The following is a 21,619-nucleotide window of genomic DNA, read 5'->3' on the forward strand; positions in this document are numbered from 1 at the left end:
TCGCTCACTCACCCCCAGGCTGCTGGGCAGTCCAATGTGTGCTTTCCTGCAATGGGTGTTTAGAAACTAATACACACACAGCTATATGCAAATATACATTCAAACACACACATATACAACTGATCACACAAAATCATGTGCCATACGCACTTACACCCAATACACACACAAACACACATATAAATATGCATACATACACGCACACATACATATGCAAACAGAAATACCTACACACAAATACATATAGAGATACACACAGATATACACACGCCTAACACGAATATAGACACATATACACTAACAAAGCATACATGCATATAAACAAATTCACACACAATCACACAAACACTCGCAAAGCACACTCAAACTTCCACACACTTACAGGTGCACATATGTACACACACACACTTTTGGGAGAATCCCAGCCTTCTAGGAAAAGGGGGTCTAATCTGCTTTAGCAGCTTCCCCAGGCAGCACCTGTTGTTCCGTGTTGCTCCTTTCCAGTGGTCTGAAATGCAAAGTGCAAATTCATGAGCACCTTCTGGAGTCAATTTTGTGTAAAAAAGGCTTTTTAACTTATTAGACTCTGCCTCTAAGACCAGTGCTGATTTTTTAAAGTAAACCTTAAAATGACCAGGAGTGACTTTGCAAAATTTAACCAAGTATTGCAAGATGCGCTTGGAACAGCAGGTGTGATCCTGCAAAGATAAATATAATGCTGTTACTGGCATTGATTTCTTTAGCATCTTATCAAATGCCCTGTTGTGGCAACAGTCTTTTTCTGTTTCCCCTTCTGCTTAACTAGAAGTTGACTCAATCCGCAGACCAAGAAACCATGGCACAATTACAACATTCGAAACAGCTTGTGTGTAACGGCTCAGGGCTCCTCTTGAATTGGATCCTGCCTCTCTGAGCTAAATGCCAGTTAACGGATTCCTAAAAATACCCCCTGACATGAGTCATCCTCTCCCAGGGCCTAGGAGAATGTTTTCCACAGATACCGTGGGGCTCTGCGCAGGGCCATGCTTCTGGGTGAGTCATGTGGGGAACCTTCGTCAGTGCCATGCTATGTTATATCGTCCCTGTTCCCTGGCACTGAGCTGGGGTCACTGAAATGCTTTGTTGAAATGCAAGCCTTTGCAGCAGTTTCAACTCTTCCTCCCACACCAGTTCCCGAAAGTACATGACTCTGTGCCAAGGAAGGTGCTTCAGGTATCTGGGTCACTCAAGATTTACTTTCTCCCAGGTGAGAGCAGAGGTAAAGTCAGAGATAAGCAGTGTAGCTGGACTTTAAACAGGAAGCCCAACATTCTCAAAGCTGTCCCTTTCCAGAATTTAGCACTGAAGGTTAAGTAACAGGCTTTCCTGGGGTAGGGGGTGCGTGAGAGCGGGATATGCAATCCTCCCTAGATCACTGTTGAGTCAGTGGGATGGGGAGGGCACTGGGGCCCCTTACCCACCCCCACTTCTGATACAGATCCTCCAGTAAGCAGAGTCCACCTAGCCCTGACCCTCATGGAGTTATGAAGATGGTGCTTATAGGGTATAAGGTGCTGCCATCTCCAGCAATAGTTACACCTTATTAGAGATTCCTGGGAGATAGGAGAAATTACAAACATTCTTGAATAGTGGGATTTCACACATAAGCATGTATTTTAAGGGAGGAGAATCTAACACTCCTGAATTTACACAACATAAAAGATCATACAAGATGAATGTACTCATAAGGGTATTAAAGGTACTTCAGATCATTCTTCAAAATAGGTGGGCTAGGAATTATAAATTTAAAAAAACACACAAGTAAATGCTTATTGTGATTATTAGCTTGAATAGTGAATCATGTACCCTTAATTTGGAAATACAATATTGAGAGTTACATGGGCCAGTTAACCTCTTAATGGCTTTTGCCTCTGGTTCTCACAGAACAAGTCTTTGTAATATTGTTGTTGTTTTTTTTATTTAAAATATTCAATATTCCCTTATTTCCAACTGAGAGCTTAACAGCTACATCATGATTCAAAAAATCAATTTGAAAGTCATGTGTATGATTTAGAAATACAGCATACTAATATCTCTCAGGCCAACAAAGGGTTAGAAGGTTATCTAGAGACTGTTTAAGAATCCGTAGTTTTGAAACTTTTAGGTTAAAAAAAAAATGTCCATCACTAGGTAATCTTAAGATTTAATGGTCTACGTAATTTTTTAAAGCAATGGATTGTTTTTTTATTGCATTAAAATTCACATAACATAAAATTTACCATTTTAACCTTCTTAAAGTGTAAGGCACTGATGGCATTTAGTATATTCATATTGTTGTGCAACCATCACCTTTATCTAGTTCAGAACATTGTCATCACTCAAAAGAAACCCCTGTATCTATTAAACAGTCACTCCCTCTTTCCCCTTCCCACAGCCCCTGGCAATCATTAATTATCTTTCTGTCTCTGTGGATTTGCCTATTCTGGATATTTCATATAAATAAAATATGTAGTTATTTTGTGTCTGGCTTCTTTCTCTTAGCATAATGCTTTCAAAGGCCATCCATGTTGTAGCAGGTATCAGAACTTTATTCTTTTTTATGGCTGAATGATATTCCATTGTATAAATATGCTACATTTTGTTTACCTCCTCATTCATAAATGGACAACTGGACTATTTCTACCTTTTGGCTACTATGAATAATGCTTCCATAAATATTCATGTGCAAGTTTTAGTGAACATCTATATTCAATTCTTTTGTGGATACACCTAGAATTGCTGAGTTATATGATAATTCTATTTTTAGTTTTTTGAGGAACTGCCACCTTGTCTTCCACATTAAAACATTAATATAATAAGTTGACTCTTGGCTGTCCTCAGGGTTGTATGGCATTATGTGGAAGAAGAATCTACAGCCATGTATGTTGTTTCGTTAAATAAATCATCTCCCACCATCCCTTCAATGGCAGATTCCTTAGAAGGAGTAAGCATATACATTTTTATCCTTCACATTCCCATCGCCTGATTACCTAGTTCCAATCTACTTTTTTCTGTATCATAGATCAGTTTCTTGATAAGGTCCTCAACACTATCTTGGTTTCTGTCACAGTCTGTTTGGGCTGCTATAGCAGCATATTACAGGCTGGGTGGCTTTTAAACAACAGACTTTTATTTCTCACATTTCTAGAGGCTAGGAGTCTGAGATCAAGGCCTGGCGGATTCGATGTCGGTGAGAAGCTGCTTCCTGGTTCATAGAAGGTGTCTTCTCTTTGTGTCCTCACATGGAGTCAGGAGTGAGCGAGCTCTGGAGTCTTACAAGGGCACTAATCCCATCATGAGGGCTCTACACTCATGACCTCAGCACCTTGAAGGTTTGGTAGAACATATGGATTTGGGGGGCGGGGACAGCATGCAGTCCATAGCAGATTCCATACCCATCTTCTTGTTCAACCCTCCTATATGAGGGATGATGCTCTTGACCACACTTTTCTTAGAACATACTCTTCTCTTTGAATTTATGGCATGCCACTCTGACTTTTGTTGTTTTTTCCTTCTGATTCTATGTGGCCATGCTGACCACTTGTCAACTATCTCTGTTACCAACTTCTGTTCTTTCCCCATTCTGAGTTCAAGGATGCTGGTTTCCCCTTAGTCAATACACTCCTTAAACCATCTTGCACACATTCCTTGCTGGTTGCTTTGGTGGGGTGTGTGTGTGTGTGTGTGTGTGTGTGTGTGTGTGTGTGATAATCCATCTGCCTTCCAATATGGAGAAGACACATAATCTTCTCTTCCTCTGTTTCCTTCTCCCAAATCCTGGGAAGTGGAGGACAGTCAGGTGATGGGAAGAGTAAAGATCTATGTAAAAGGAAGATTTAGGAGACAACATTTACATTTTGTTACTCTGTGTTAGTAGCGCTTAGCAGTTTTGTTAAGTGTCCTTGAGTGTTTGTACAGTTGACTGAAAATAGCTGTCAATAATAAGAAAAGCAAAGTTTTCCATCCAATATTCACAATAAATATGATTCCATTTTATAAATTAATTCACTTACTCCAGAAATGATTCATTCATAGGTTTGTCTGAATGACAGAGAAATCTTGATTTTAAGTCATTAGACCATCAGTCTTACGATACATTATGCAGAATGGGAATTCCCTCAGTCTCTCTCAGCATTTTGGTCTTCTTCTAAAAAGCAAGCGAGATTGGGATTGAAGTTCTTTAGGATATCACAAAAGTGTTTAGAGAAGATTCTTGCATACAAACAAAAGAAAAGGAATCCTATTAACTTAAGCAGAAAAAGGAATTTGTTAGAAGGATAATTGGTAGTTTATAGAAATTATATAAAATTTGGAAAATGAGTAAAGAAACAGAGGAAACCAGGCCACCCAAGAGCCAGTATGTTAGGACCAGACATTGGCCCTGGGTACCTCCTCCCCACACTACTGGACCCTCACATTGCAGTCATCCTCAGGGATCATCTTCAACTGGCACCAGGTCCTTGTGCCACTTCCTCAAAATTAAAACAAACAAACAAACAAAGAATCTTGGTTTCAGGTATGAGATTGGCATTCATAGGCCATATGCTCATATCCTAGTCACTGGGGGGAAGGAGGAAGAAGCCACTTCTTAGGCTTCTGATCAGAGTTGGCCCTGGGGCCCTGAGGCCACAGACACCAAGGGAGAGGCTCCCTAAAATGTGAATACCAGTAGTTTCATAGAGCTGAAAGCTCAATGTGATAAATATTCATCACATTGAGTCACGTGCTAATAAAAAACATTCCTACTTAGATGTCTGCATATTGTGTTGGAAACCTAAGTTACAGGGCTCCCAGGCAACATCATGAGACAGGCAGAAATCAGAAAGGAGGAAGGAGGAAGGCATGAAGTCAAAAAAGTAGAAGGTAGGTAAGGGGACAGAGAAAAGAGATAGCAAAAGGAGAAAAAAAGAGTTCTCTAAAAAATATTACTTACCTCTTATTTGGGGCTGAACCAAGTGTTTGGAGCCTAAAATTTACAGAATTCCTAGAATCCTCTTTAAAAAGAAGAGCAAACAGTTCAAAGGGAGGTAATATCCAAAATATACAAAGAACTCATACAACCCAACACCAAACAAACAATCCAATTAACAAATGGGCAGAGGACCTGAATAGAAACTTCTCCCAAGGAGACATACAAATGGCCAGCAGATATATGAAAAGAAGCTTAACTTCACCAGCTAGTCAGAAAATGCAAATCAAAACTACAATGACATACTACCTCATACCTGTTAGAATGGCTATTATCAATAAGAGAAGTAATAAGTGTTGGAGAGCTTGTAGAGGGAAAGAAACCCTCATTCACTGCTGATGGGAATGTAAACTGGTACAGCCACTATGAAAAACAGTAAGGAGTTTCCTCAAAAAAATTACAAATAGAGTTATCATATGACCCAGCAAACCCTCTTCTGAGTATCAACCAGAAAAATTTGAAAACATTTATATCACTATGTTCAGTGCAACATTCTGCATGGTGGCCAAGACATGTAAACAACTGAAATTTCCTTGGTTAGATGATTGAATAAAGAAGATGTGGTACATACACACAATGGAATACTACTCATCCATAAAGAATGATGAAATGCCATTTGTGACAGCATAGATGGATCTTGAGAATATCATGCTAAGAAAAATAGGTCAGTCAGAAAAACTTAAGAATCCTATGATTTCACTCAAATATGGGATATAAAACTGAAGGTAGTATATGAACAAATAATAAAAACAAGCAAAAACTATTAGACACAAACAATAGTATTGCCTGGAGTCTAGCGCCTGTAGGTCAGCTGAGCAATGCTCCCACTGTGGGAGTGCACTGACCACAAGGGGGAAGCTCCTGCATTGAGTGTCTGCCCCCTGGTGGTCAGTGTGCATCATAGTGACTAGTCAAATGGTTGACCAGTTGAACGGTTGACCGGTCACTTGGGGTTTTATATATATACTAGTGGCCCAGTGCACAAAATTCATGCATGGGGGGGAGGTGTCCCTCAGCCCGGCCTGCATCCCCTTCAATCTGGGACCCCTGTGGGATCGGGCCTAAACCATCAGTAGGACAACCCCCTCGCAATCTGGGACTCTGGCTCCTAACCGTTCACCTGCCTGCCTGCTTGATCGCCCCTAACCACTGTGCATGCTGGCCTGCTTGCCCCCAACTGCACCCCCCTGCAGGCCTGCTTACTCCCAACTGGTCCCCTCTGCTGGCCTGCTCACCCCCAACTGCTCTCCCATCCTGGCCTGATCACCCCTAACCACCTCTGCCTCAGCCCCACCACCATGCTTTGTCCGGAAGGACGTCTGGAAGGTCTCATGGTCTAATTAGCATATTACTCTTTTATTAATATAGATTATGACATACTGCCATAACTATAACATATCTACCAGTATTACTCTATGAGAATACGTACTTCATGCGATAGGAAGGCATCTAATACATTATATATGTTGTAAGTAGTAGGAAATACTGTATTTGTAGCAATAATATATACTCTGTGACTTCCCTTCCTGATTTGGGAATGGTTCCCCAGTTCTTTGAACGTTTCCTGACTCCTAATGTATTTTTTTTTTTGTCTTTCAGTGTAACTTTATTTACTGTTTATTGCACATGATTTGAGATCTTTAATTTCTAACCACCAAATATTCAAAGGACTATTTTTTCCATGAAGTTTAATATGTGTATTCATGTTTTTTTATTGTAAACATCTGAATTATTCAAATTGTCATAGATCCTGAATTTATAAGCATGGACCATGCACAGACTGGCAGCAAGCCAGGAAGTCACTCTGCAAGCAAACAGATACTCTGCATAAGGAGAAAAGTCATAGCACAACATTTAATGTCCAACCTGAGTCACCTCAGAATGTTATATATATTGACTTCTTAATTCATATAGTATCAGGAACTCAACTGCTTGGTTGGTGACGGGGTTGACCTGGTTTCAGGAGGATTATTCCTGAAGGGGCACTCGATCTTTCTTCTTGGTTGCTTGCTCCTCCCCAGCACCCTATCTTTCTTCTCATCATCAGCCTCTTGGGAATCTTCTCCTTCACCTTCACCTCCTTCTTCCTCCTTTGCATCCTCAGATTCTTCCTTGGCACCTTCTTCCTCTTCCTCTCTTTCCTCTTCCTCAGCCACTTCCTTCTCCTTCTCCTCCTCTTCAGCTTCTCCTTCAGAGGGGTGTTCATCCTTAGCTTCCTCAGCTTTTGCAGCCTCAATGGTCTCCTCCACCTCGATCTGCTCCTCCTGGATGTGGCTGGTGTATTAAGAAGGGAAGGAGTGAGCAGACATTAAATAAGAGCTAGTCTGTAAACCACCTTAGGCAGATCGACCAAAGACCTGGGAACTCTGGGAGTAGCTGCTGGCTATGCTTCCCACACTGGTGAAACTGAGCCGGGTCTCCTCACCTTCCAAGAGTTTCCTGTAAGCTGCAATGTCAATGTTCAAAGCCAACTTCACATTGAGGAGGTCCTGGTATTCTTTTAAATATCGTGCCATTTCACTCTTTGTAGTTCTCAACTCATTTTCTAATTTGTTGATTGTGTCCTGCATAGCACTAACGTCAGCATTCTGCTTATCCTCCAGCTCTTGCAGCTTCTTTCCCAGCACTTCGTTCATGCTCCGGCTTGCTTCGATCTCCAGGGTCTTGGCCTTGAGCAGGCGGCGGCTCTCAGATACCTCCTTGGCGGCGCGCACGGCTTAGGTGTATTTTGCAGTGCTCTCGGTCAGCACGGTGAAGCGGCTCTTATACCATTCTTCGCATTCTGCATGTTCTGGCAGCCAGCTTCTTGTACTGGGCACGGATGTCCTTGAGCATGGCAGAGAGGTCGGACTTGGAGAACACGTCCATCTCCATGGAGATCTGAGTTTACTGGATCTGCGCCTGCAGCTCGGCGATCTCCTCTTCGTGCCCCTTCTTCAGAAAGGTGATTTTGTCCATCAGACTGTCGATGCGCTTTTCGAGCTCAGCACCGTGAGACCTGCCTTGTCTGCACCTTTGCGTGCCTCCATCAGCCAGCCCTCGGTGTCCTCATGGTTCAGCACCTCTTCCTGGTAGCGCACCTGCAGGTTGCTCCCAGTCCCTTCCGAGAGGTGCCTCCTAACTGCCCACTGCCCTCTCCTCACCAGGTACTGGGCGCGGTGGGGCAGGGCACAGACATTCCATTTTCGTTAAAATGTTCAATCCCGGGGCCTGCTCCACCTATGTCCGCAGGCGGCCCGGGGGCAGACACTGATCCTGGAGACACTGGCCACCCTGCCTGCCCAGTCCCCGATCGCGGCCTGGACCCTGTGGATGGCGTCTGGCGCTGCCTGCCCCAACTGCATATGCAAATTTACCTGCCATATTTGTTGGGTTAATTTGCATATCATTCCTGATTGGCTGTGGGCATAGTGGAGGTATGGTCAATTAGCATCTTTCTCTTTTATTAGTGTAGATAGATGTCACCCCAATAAATTTAATATAAAAGGAAAAGCCCTAACTGGTTTGGCTCAGTGGATGGAGCATCGGCCTGTAGGTTGAAGGGTCCCGGGTTCGATTCTGGTCAAGGGCATGTACCTTGGTTGCAGGCACATCCCCAGTAGGGGGTGTGCAGGAGGCAGCTGATTGATGTTTCTCTCTTGTCAATATTTCTGACTCTCTGTCCCTCTCCCTTCCTCTCTGTAAAAAAACAATAAAATGTATTTAAAAAAATAAAATAAGGAAAAGAGGAGAACAAAATTGTGAATACAATAAATTGGTACAAAAGTGAATATTTATTTAGAATGAGAGGAGATAGCCCAACAAATTACTGCAATTTTGGAGATTCAGGACCTTTGTTGAGATCTCTCTAGGCAATTCACCAGTGCATGTGAAAAAGGCCCCTCCACTACAGCACTCTGTGGCTCCTAGCAACACCATCTCTCACAGGGGTACACAAAGCTTCTTCAGCTGCTCAGAGAACCTTCCTTGACTCCGCTCTCTACTTTCTTCAGAAGGATAGGACCTATTAGATGTTCATCCAGACATTCATTAAAACACATTGGTTGAGGATGTATTCTACATCAGCTCTGCAGAGGATACAAAAGTGAATAAGTCAGAAATAGCCATTACCCTGTAGTAATTAGCACACCAGTAGATAGAAAAGACTTTCAAGAAAAGGTGAGGATGTTTTGATGCCATAATCACTCCTCTATCCAGCTCACTAAGGAACAAACACATCTTCTTACAGAGCTTTGCTAGAACAGGGTGTTCCATTGTATATGGGACATCTGTACTTCAGACTCATAAATAAAATCCTATATAATAAAAGCCCAATATGCTAAGTGTCTCACTGTTCATTCGACCATTCAACTGGTCGCTATGATGCACACTGACCACCAGGAGGCAGATGCTCCGACCATTTGGTTAGCTTGCTACTGGGGTCTGGCCAATGGGGACTGAGCAAGATGGGCTGGACACGCCCTGGAGCCCTCCTGCAGTCCCTCCCTGGCCCCAATCATGCACTGCTGGGGTCCCTTGGTTTGGCCTGCGCCCTCTCGTAGTCCAGGACCCCTCAGGTGATGTCGGAGAGCTGGTTTCAGCCCGATCCCCGCAGGCCAGACCAAGGGACCCCACCAGTGCATGTATCCATGCACCGTGCCTCTAGTATTGTATAATATTGATTGATTATATACACAAATCCAGAATTTAAAATTAGAAACTAAACTATGTGCTGTTCTCTTTCTCTGTATGTGATATGCAGAGAAGTGGTAGGAAGGAATGGCCTACTTGGGAGAGGGACAGCTGTGTGACACAGTGTCAAAGGCCACAGCCCACTCACAGAGAAAAAGATGTTCTTGGGAAACAGCTGGGAATCCCTCATGTCCCACAATCCCAGATAAGCTGGCACTTCCCAGAGCACACCAGGAGACTACAATTCAAGAAAAAAAGCTCTTAATGAATATGAGTTAGAATGCATGACTTGAGAAAAATTGCTCAGAGAAAGCCTTCACACTTCTCTCAACAACTAAATCTTTGCAACAGCTACCAGATATTGGGTCTATAAAAGCCGGTATACATCACAAGCTTATATGCACATGCACAAAATCATACACATAAACACACATCTACTAAACACACATCCCAAGTGAGAGTAGTGCATAGGGTATGAAACATGTATCTTAGAGCATGTCAGCCCTTCTCAAACATCCTTGAAGCCAAAATGTAATTCTGGGAACATGCAATTATCCTTTGTTTCTGAAGCATCCCACTGAAAAGGATTTCTTCTAAAACATTGTCTATAATGGAGTCATTTATGCCAGGATGGGAGGTAAAGAGGTGGAATTCTGAGAGTGTTTGTTTAGGGAAATAGCCTGCATTTGTTTCAGATCAAGGTAAAATTTTAAGTGTCAAAATGGTTTAAAAATGGTGGAAATGGTTTTTCTACTCTTTGAATTTTTATTTCCACTAGACTCATCGGGACCTGGCTCCTTTGACTTGAGCCTGTCCACTACCCCATATCTAGAACTATGTGTTGCTTCACATGCTTGCCACACCATCATTTTATCAACCCGAGTCAGACACATTGTAATCACTCTCCTTTGTGCTGGCCCACAGACCACCCTGAAAATGAAAATGCACTGTGCACCGCTGTCTTGACACCACTGCTCACTGGGGTTCGCTTTAAGATGTGACAGCTTTAGCTGTACCATAAACAGAATGGAAACACAACTCAAGTATTTGTGGTCACAGTTGGGGACAAAAGGAGCTTCTGAACCTCAGAAGGCAGCCTTCTTCTTACAGCATATTACAAGAAATGCGATATTCCTTATTGACCTCAGGGGTCTTAGAATAAGAAAGGGAAAAACCATTCTTTTCAGTACCCAGCTAAACAAACAATACAAGGAGGCAAGTAATATACACAGAATTTAGACACCCGCTGTCTTCTCTTCTCTAGTTACCACCATGAATGCATACTGCCAGCAGGCCTAAAAGGCAAATCAATTTAGTTCACTAAGATTCAGATGAATTCATAGCAGTATTTTCACTTTACTGAAGAACTTAACCTGTCACAAAATATATTGCTCTGTGTATATACCAAGCAATGCCTCATCTGTGATTTGGGTGAAGAATGCGCTAGCTCACTTCCAGGAATCTTCCAGATGAATGACATTTCCCACTAGTATGCTAGAATTTTTTTAAAAGTTAATTTTTAGCCCCGGCTGGTGTTGCTAAGTGTCGACCCGACCCTTGCACTGAAGCTTTGAGGGTTTGATTCACAGTCAAGGGCATGTACCTGCGTACCTGGGCTGTATGTTGGATCCTTGGTTCCTCTGGCTAGAGACATTTGGGAAAAAACAAATGGATAATGGGTGTGTCTCTCTCACATTTCTCTCTCTCTCTCTCTCTCTCTCTCTCTCTCTCTCTCTCTTTCTCTCTCTCTATATCACTATCTCTATCTCTATCTCTATCTCTATCTCTATCTCTATCTCTATCTCTATCTCTATCTCTATCTCTCTCTCCTGCCTCCTCTCTCTCTCCCTTCCACTCTCTCTAAAAATCCATGAAAAAAATCATTGAGTGAGGATTAACAACAAAATGTCAACTTTTATTTTCCTAGTAGCCTTTAAAAAAAAAAAAAAAATATATATATATATAAATTCCCTCTGTCTTCTCTCTCAATCACAAAATTTATTGCTCAGATTATCCCATAACTTCTGCCTTACAATTACCAGTGTAAAATCAATAGACAAATAAAGCATAATAATTCAAAATCAGGCTCAGTAAGGTTTGTTGTATTTCTAGGGCCTTTCAAATTGTATACCAAATGATAAAAGTCAAGTCATGTTTATGCCAGCAAAGTCTATTTCTCAGAAAATGACTGTGTATCTATGTATCACTATCCTTCCTTCTGATTATTACTCTCACCCTACCACCACCACCAAATATTTCAGGAAACTTGGCCTCTACCTGTTTGTCTTCAACACCTTCCACACACCCATGAATCATTCAGTGCACCCAACCCATGTCTCTTCCCAGATATCAGAAGTCTTCTGTGAACTGTATCTTAGCTTGGAATGTTCTCTTCTCTTCCATAAGATCAACACCTCCCCCTGACAACATCCTTATCCCACCCAGGTCTTACCCCACAGCAAAAGTTTCTCAATATGATTAGCGTTATAATGCAAAATTTCAATTTTATTTCTTTTTCTTTTTTTTTAAGCAAAAGAAGTATAAAAATTAGAAGAATGGTGGTATTGAGTGCACCAGGTACTTTATACTCATGATTTCATGTGTACTAATAATCAGGTTTATTGTCACCTATGTCGATCATGTGCTACTGTAATAAAGCTGCCCTGGGAGTTTTGAGGAGTGTAAAGAGGGTGTTCACTCTGCCATGGATGGGAAATAAGTCTCAACTTGACTGCCAATTTTGATCCACTAGTGGTGCCTGCTTAGAGCGCTGTGTAGAGAAGGATATGGTGGCCAGTTCTAGGCTTCATCAAGATTGTAAACTTTTGTTAGCCATGCCTGTCCTGTGCACAGGATGGGATTAGCAGCTTATATGGCATGGCTTTTCTAGTTCAATCTTTTACACAGTAGCCTCCAACTATCAAGATTATTGAGCTCTTCTTTCTCATTTGTACCTAATACTGCAATGATGTCCTCCACATCAAGCTTAAGGTTGTCCACTAACCAGGATCACTCAGGATCCCTGTTGATATTCTTTATATTTTTTATTTGTTTTTTAAATTTACCTTTATTGTTGAAAGTATTACAGATGTCCCCCTTTATTTCCCATTGACCACCTCCACTACACATCCACCATTCCTTCATGGCACTATTTCCCATGGACTATACATCTATAATAATAAAAGCATAATATGCTAATTAGACCTGACAGCTGAACGACCTTCTGGACATCATTCCGGACATCCTTCCAGACAACCTTAAGGAAGAAGCTGTAGCTGCAAGGGCCAAAGCAAGCTACCACAGCTGCGAGGGCCCATCACAGAGCCCCGGCTGGGTGGGCAGGGCCTCCCACTGCACAGCATGGATCACAGAGACTCGGCAGGGTGGGATAGGTCTCCGTGTGGGCTGTGATCAATGGCGGAGCCCAGGCCAGGTGGGCAGGGCCTCCCTGTGTGTGGCGATGAGTGGCAGAGCCCAGGCCAAGTGGGAAGGGCCTCCTTTTCCTCTGTTATTGATCACAGAGCCCCGGCAGGGCCTCCCTTGGGACAGGGATCAATGGCAGAGCCCAGGCTGGGTGTAAAGAGCCTCCCTCTCCTCTGCAATTGATTGCAGAGCCCCAGCAGGGTGGGCCAGGCCTCCCTCTGTGAAGCATGGATCACAGAGTCTGGGCAGGGAGGACAGGGCCTCCATCTGTGCTGGCTGCCATCAATTGCAGAGCCCTGGTGGGGTGGGCAGGGCCTCCATCTGCAGGGCATCAATCCCACAGAGGGAGGCCCAGGCCACCAGCCAGGGACACCATGGCAGGTGGGTGGGCCAGTCAGCTATCTCCCCACAGAGGGAGGCCCAGGCCAGCCAAGAATTGGCATTCCACACCTTGTGCCCGCAGAGGGAGGCAACCGGTGGTGGAGTGGGGGTGGCGCTGCACAGATGGCAAGCAGTGGCAGCCTCAGGCATGGGGCCAGCTGGCAACAGCCGGGGGAAGGAAAGCCCATATAGGTCCCTTTCCCCACCAGCCATTCTCCCAATCACCACCCCCCCCCCAACTCCTGACCCTGACAGGAGAAAGGAGGGAGCTGGATTCTGCCCATCCCTCTACTGGCCTGTCTCACTGACAGAATATGATTGAAGACCAACTATTGTCACAACGTACCTTTGAATCTGAAAGAAAGCAGGGTCATCAACAGAAAATGTCTGAAGACAAACTATTGGCACAACATACCTCTGAAGCTGAAAGAAGCTGGTGTCAACACAATGTACTAGGTGAACCTGTTAATAATGGCAGATTTTGTAATAAAAAAAACACATGATAATTTCAGGAGAAACATCAAAAGTTCTTCATTCAAAGTAATGTCCATCGCTAGCTACACATTTCCATCATCTTTCAGGTAATTTGTGGATATTGTCCCAATAGAACTTTTCTTGTTTTGAGGAAAACCATTCAGAGCCCCAATTTTTCACTTCTTCATATGTTTTGAAGTGCTGCTCAGAAAGTGCGTGTGCCATCAATCGAAACAAGTGGTAATCTGAAGGAGCAAGGTCAGATAAATATGGCAGGTGGATTAATACTTCCCAGGCAAGATCTTTTAACGTGTCTTTAACTGGTTTTGAAGTGTGTTATGGTGTGTTATCATGAAGCAAAATTACTTTGCCGTGTCTTCTGGCCCATTCTGGTCATTTTATGATTAAAGCATGGTTCAAATTGATTATTTATTGTTGGTAGTGATCAGTATTAACAGTTTCACCTAGTTTTAGAAGCTCATAATACACCACACCTTCCTGATCTCACCAAATGCAAAGCATTGTCTTCTTTCTGAATCGATTTGGCCTTGCAGTCTATGTTGATGGTTGACCTGGATCAACCCATGATTTTGTGCATTTGAGATTCTCAAAATAAATCCACTTTTCATCGCCAGTCACAATTCAATGCAAAAAATACTTTCTTTCTTGCCACTGAAGCAACATTTTACTGATGACTTTTTGTTTTTCCATTTGTCTTTCATTCAGTTGATGTGGCACCCATTTTCCTACCTTTAAAATCTTTCCCATTGTTTGTAAATGATTGTAAATTGTTTGCTGAGCAACATTTAATCTTTCTGCTAGTTGCTTTTTGAGTTTGACACTCATCTTCATTCAATAATGCTTGTAATTGTTGGTCTTCAAACTTTTTCGGTTGACCTGGACATTCTTTGTCTTTCACATCAAAATCATCACTTTTAAAATGTTTAAACCAGTGTTCACAAGTATCTTGAGAAGGATCATGTTCACCATAAGCTTCGTGAAGTATACAAAAACTTCCAGTAGCACTTTTCTTCAAAATAAAGTAATGAATTAAAACTTCCCACAAATGCTCTTTTTTGGCACAAAATTTGACATTTTTAAGTGTAAAAATATCTATGATGTAACACCTTCAGAAAATTTGACAATGAAGTTTTGAAGCTTGTTGTCAATAAAACAAAATAATATACATATCAAATTGCATATGAAGTATGGTAGCAACCATACTTAGGTAAAAACTGCTGTTTGAATTTTAACCCTGCTATTCTGGCTTCTGCACTCACTTGCTTAAACAATAGGGGAGTTACCTCAGCTTCCAGAATGAGACCTGGAGACTCACAAAGGTAATTTTCCTGTGCCTGTGGACCAGGACTACAGGAGATTGATTCCCACTGACTCAGTAGCTCCAGGAGTAGAAACTGTAGATAACCTTTAGAGATTACTGACTCCGCTTGGTTCTGCTTCTGTAAAAACGTGCTTTTGCAAAATAGGGCCACATTCCAATAATGTCTAGCAGGATGTGGCTGGGAGCAGCCCTGCGGGCTGTTCCCAGCCTTTAGAATTTAGAATTTAGAACAATGGAAAATTTTTGTGGTTTGGACCTTTAAAAGGACTGCCTACACCTGGGACTGCGCGGTCTTGAGGGTGGACTCCACCTGCGTGTGGTGCTCTCGCGGCCGTCCTGGCCAGTTTCAATAAATCCTTGCCTGCTTTTTTTAATCAATTAGCAGCCTCCGGTGGTCTTATTTTTGACTCCAGGGTTCGACCCCACAACACATATATATATCAACATATGTGTAACTCTATCTGTTGAAAAAATTCCACGTTATTAACCAGTACACCTGGTATCTGAAGACCAACTATTGGCACAATGTACCTCCAAAACTGAAAGAAACCAGCGTTGTTGCCAGAATATGTCTAAAGAACAGCCATCAACAAGTACTACTAATACTGGTAGGAACTGCCTTCACATAAAAAATGAAGTAAATGAGGATGCAATTATTGAACATAGTTGTGGTAGAATGACTGTTAATGTAAATTTTGCCTATCACTAAATTTCTCTGATGAAAAATCATCTGAAGGAAAATTTACTCAATGTTGTAGCAAAGGTAAAGTTTGTCCAAATGATATACATTTTCCAGAATACCTGGCATATTTTTAAAAAACAATGATAAATGAAGCTTCTCATTTATGACAAATTTTCCAGTAAAAATTTTATGGAAAATATTCGTTCGATAGTTCTTTTGCTTTTGCTTCAATGGGTGCAAATATTGCATTACCATCAGGATATGAGCCATGTTTTAGAATACACGAACAAGTTTAGTATCGCCGTACTGGAGCTTTACATCCTTTGGATGGTGTTTCTCAGAAGTTTGCTCAACTATATATTTTAGATATGGTCAAAGTGATGAGTAAAAGATTAGCAATGCCAGAAAACCAAGGTTGCTCAGAAAGACTCATGATTAACATCAACAACCTCATGCATGAAAAATAAACGAATTAACAAAATCATACAAGATGTTACATGAGGTAGAAAAGGAAGCCCAATCTGAAGCAGCAGCAAAAGGTATTTCTCCCATGGAAGTAACAATGGTGATTAGATATGATCATAATAGTAATAGATATAATTCTCCACATGTAACCAAGGTTGCTGTCATATTCAGAAATGAGGATGGAGAACCTCCTTTTGAAAAGGGCTTGCTCATTCATTGTAAACCAGATCCCAATAATCTGAATGCCACTAAAATGAAACAAATCAGTATCCTGTTTCCTACATTAGATGCAATGACATATCCTATTCTTTTTTCCACATGGTGAAAAAAGGCTGTGAAACAGATATTGCATTAAGACTCAGAGACGACAGTGTAATATTAATATATTTCCTCTAATTAATTCCCTTTCAATGTGCATGAATTTGTGCACCAGGCCACCAGTATATGCATATAAATCCCCCAGTTAATCTCTTCCTCCCTCCACTCCTGACTTCCCTCTAAGATTCATCAGTCTGTTCCATGCTTCTATGTCTCTGGATCTATTTTCTTCATCAGTCTATTTTATCCATTAGATTCCACATATGAATAATATCATATGGTACTTATCATTCTCTGACTGCCTTATTTTGCTTAGCATAATACTCTCCAGGTCTCTCCATGCTGTCTCAAAGAGTAAGAGATCCTTTTTCACAGCTGCATAGTATTCAATGGTATAAATGTACCAGTTTTGTGGGTTTTTTTAATCCACTCATCTACTAATGAGCACTTGGGTGGTTTCCAGATCTTAGCTATTGTAAATTGCACTGCTATGAACATGGGGGTGAATACATTCTTTCTAATTGATATTTCAAGTTTCTTAGGGTATATTTCTAAAAGTGGGATCACTGGGTCAAATAGGTCCATTTTTAATTTTTTGAGGAAACTCCATACTGTTTTCCACAGTGGCTGCACCAATCTGCATTCCCACCAGGAATGAACTAGTGTTCGCTTTTCTCCACATCTTCACCAGCACTTATCATTTGTTGATTACTGCCAATTTTGTAGGCATGAGGAGATATCTCATTGTGGTTTTAATTTGCATTTCTCTGATGACTAGTGATGTTGAACATATTTTCATATGTCTCTTGGCCTTCAGTATGTCCACTTCTATATTTAGGTCCTTTGCCCCTTTTTAATTGGATTGTTTGTCTTCCTTTTGTTAGTTGTATCATTTCCTTACATACTTTGAAAATTAACCCCTTATCAGATATATCATTGCCAAATATGTTCTCCCATGTAGAGCTCCCTTTTCATTTTGTTGATGGTTCCTTTTGCTGTGCAGAAATTCTGTTTTGTTTTCAATTTTCATGTAGTCCCATTTGTTTATTTTCTCCTTAGTTTTTCTTGCCCAAGGAAATTTATTGGCAAACATATTGCTGCGAGTAATGTCTGAGATTTTTCTACCTATGGCTTTTTTTGGGGATTTGTATGGTTTCATGACTTACATTTAAGTCTTTTTTTCCATTTTGAGTTTATTCTTGTGTATGGTGTAAGTTGGTGATCTAATTTCATTATTTCCATGTACCTGTTCAATTTTCCCAACACTGTTTATTGAAGAGACTGTGACCATGATAAAGTGGGATTTATTCCAGGGGTGCAAGGCTAGTATAATATTTGCAAATCAATAAGTGTGATATACCACATAAACAAATTGAAAGACAAAATCACATGATCATATCAATTGACACAGAAAAAGCTTTCAACAAAATTCAACACTCTTTTGATAAAAAAAAATCTCTCAGTAAAGTAGGAATAGAGGGAGCAAACCTCAACATAATAAAGGCCATATATGGCAAACATATAGCCATAATCATACTCAATAGGCAAAAACTAAAACCATTTCCCCTAAGAAAAAAAAAAACACAAGACAGGGATGTTCACTTTTACCACTCTTACTCAACAGAGTATTGGAAATCTTAGCCACAGTGATCAGACAAGAAGAAAAAATAAAAGGCATCAAAATTGGAAAGGAGGAAGTAAAACTGTCATGATTTGCAGTTGACATGATATTGTACATAGAAAAACCTAAGGACTCCACCAAAAATCTACTAGATTTAGTAAATGGGTTTGGCAATGTACCTTGATACAAAATTAACACCCAGAACTCTATGGCGTTTCTATATGCCAATAATGAACTCATAAAGAGAAACTAAAAATACAATCCCATTTACCAGTGTAACAATAAAATTAAGATACTTAGGAATAAACTTATCAACGAGGTAAAAAACTGTACTCAGAAAACTATAGGGCGTTGAAAAAAAAGAGATAGAGGAATATATAAATAAGTGGAAGAATATACCCTGTTCATGGATTGGTAGAATCAACATCATTAAAATATCCATACTACCCAAAGCCATCTACAGATTCAATGAAATCCCTATTAAAATACCAAAGGCATATTTCACAGATCTAGAACAAACACTCCAAAAATGTATATGGAATTAAAAAAAAAAAGACCCTGAATAACAGCAGCAATTTTGAGAAAGAATAACAAAGTTGGAGGGATCACAATATCAGATATCAAGTTATACTATAAAGCCACTATAATCAAAACAGCCTGGTACTGGCGCAAGAACAGGCATATAAATCAATGGAACAGAATAAAGACCCCAGAAATTGCCCCAAAGCATTAATATTTGATAAAGGAGGCAAGCACATACAATGGAGTAAAGACAGTCTCTTCAATAAATAGTGTTGGGAAAATTGCACACGTACATGCAAAAAAATGATATTCTTTCTTTATCCAAATCCATTCTAATCTGTTACTTCCAATCTCCTATGGGTGGAAAATTAGATCATTCATTTTGTTTAAATGGTGCTTATAATGGACTTGTTTTTGGACAGAGGAGTGAATAAGATGAATAGATATGGAAGAAAACAAATAAATGTTAATTGTAAAATCTAGGTGATTGGCACGACTGTTCACTGTGCAATTCTTTCAACATTTTGTTATGTTGGAAATTTGAGTAACAAAATTGTTGGGGAGGAAATTGTGCTTATGGTAATAATTAATAATCAATTATTAGTACATGACAAAATTGCTTAAAAATAAAGTGCATGAACTTTCATGGATATGACATAATTTAATACACTATACTGGTTCCTCAGGTTTCTTTTTTACTCACTTCAACATTTTTGCTTTCTCAGTATGAAATAGTAAAATAAATGTCATATAGTTAACATATTTTAAGGGCCTTTGAAAAATAATGTTAGGTTTTTTTGCTGGCTTGCTTATTTTACCTTTGCTTTTTATTATATTGGAGTTGGGGCAGCAATAAAACACAAGTGACTTTTCCCTAAAATACAAATCCTATCTAATACAAGAGTAATATGCAAATTGACCATCACTCCCGCATACAAGATTGCTGCTCCCATGTGATCAAAGATGGCTGCCCCCATGTGGACACAAGATGGCCACCACAAGGTGGCCAGCAGGGGAAGGCAGTTGGGAGGGACCAGGTTTGCAAGGGAGGGCAGTTGGGGGTGATCAGGCCAGCAGGGGAGGGCGGTTGGGGGGTACCAGGCCTGCAGAAGAGGGCAGTTGGGGGTGACCAGGCTGGCAAGGGAGGGCAGTTAGGGGCAATTAGGCTGGCAGGGGAGCCGTTAGGCATCGATCAGGCTGGCAGGCAGGCGAGCAGTTGGGAGCCAGCAGTCCTGGATTGTGAGAGGGATGTCCAACTGCCAGTGGGATCAGGCCTAAATGGGCAGTCAGACATTCCCTGAGGGGTCCCAGATTGGAGAGGGTGCAGGCTGGGCTGAGGGACACTTCCCTCCAACCCTGTGCATGAATTTTGTGCACTGGCCCTCTAGTCTAAGATAAATCAACATTATATTTGACATTGACTTTGAGTTCCAACCACAATATATTCCTTTAAAATGCAAAAGCAATCTAATTAGTTTGTATAAACCTGAGAGAAACTGCAAAATCAATGGTAGGCAACTGGCAGATATTTGAAATTCAAACCTATCTCTAATGGGTGAATCACATTTAAAAAAATGAATGTACTATAGTAATGACCCAGGTTATAATGGGTCCTGGAGAGCTGATGAAAGACTTGCAATGATAGAATCAGGAGAAAGAAATGGGTGGTGATTTTTTTTTTCCTTATTAAAGAATCAGATGAATGTTTAGCCAACTTTTTTTGAAGTGAAGGAAATAATCTCACTAAATTTAATTGAAGTGGCTCATAGAAAACATGAATATTTTACAAATATTCATTCAGTACCTAAACTGCAATAAGCAATGTAAGTAATTTGCTGTCTTACTTCTGGGCTCTGGGAGCTTCCTACTTGTGTCAGGTGGGAAAACAAAAACAACTACATCAATGTAAGAGAGTGGATTGAAAATTGGCCCTGATGGGAAAGGCAAGTAGAGCTTGGCATGGACTATTTCAGAAGCTTATCTGCAGCAGTGCCCAGGGTCTTGGCAACACTGGCTGTATGAAAAATGCCAAGAGAATCATAAGCCTTTGACTTCTTAAAACAACAGAATTCTACTTAATAGCTTGTTCTGCACAGTTGGACAGACAATGGCCATAGTCTGTCTTCAGTGGTAAGTGTTCAGACCATAAAATTAATTGAAGATGAGACTGACATGAGCAAGAGTCCAGAAGATCAGTTCACTGAAAAGAAAGCCAAGGCTCTGACAATGTATCTAAAGCCGCACTGTTCTACAGTGATATGGATGGGAGCATTGCATTGCCTGCTATTATTTTTGAATACTTAAAGGAATGGAAGTCCAGTTTCTTGAGATTCATACATAAATCATCACAGAGCAGCCTACATTCTGCACAGAGGAAGGCATTTAAAAATGTGGGAGCAGCAGCCCACTTAAAAATGGAGCTAGATAAACCTGTCAGTGGACATGGGATGTCAAAGGGTAGATGGTTGCGATCTCCTCTGGGATCCATCAACCCAAACTCAAGCCACGGTTGTGGAAAACTCTGACAGCATCTGTTTGCCTTTCAACAGCACCCCCAAGGCAGCTGTTCTCTGATTGTGGGGCCACATTGGCAGCACGCCTTCCCGAGTTTAATGCTTTACAGTCGCTGCTATGTGTGAGGACAGGTGTGGAGGTGAAAAGGGCAAGACCCATCTTTTTAATTTTTATTTGAGGATCATGATGAGAACAAGCCCTTATAATTTATTGATCCAG

At 41.1% G+C, this 21,619-nt stretch overlaps 1 pseudogene across 1 annotated transcript in view; it reads right to left on the minus strand.

Moving 5' to 3' along the window:
* Positions 1–6,955: 6,955 nt before the first annotated feature.
* Positions 6,956–21,619, minus strand: part of LOC307102716 (neurofilament light polypeptide-like) — a 91,109-nt pseudogene continuing 76,445 nt past the window's right edge. Inside the window, exon 2 of the transcript in view lies at positions 6,956–8,136. The product of the transcript in view is annotated as a neurofilament light polypeptide-like (transcript). The remainder of the gene's footprint in view (positions 8,137–21,619) is intronic.

This window comes from Cnephaeus nilssonii, assembly GCF_951640355.1.
Source record: "Cnephaeus nilssonii genome assembly, chromosome: 1".
NCBI classification, from domain to species: Eukaryota; Metazoa; Chordata; class Mammalia; order Chiroptera; family Vespertilionidae; genus Cnephaeus; species Cnephaeus nilssonii.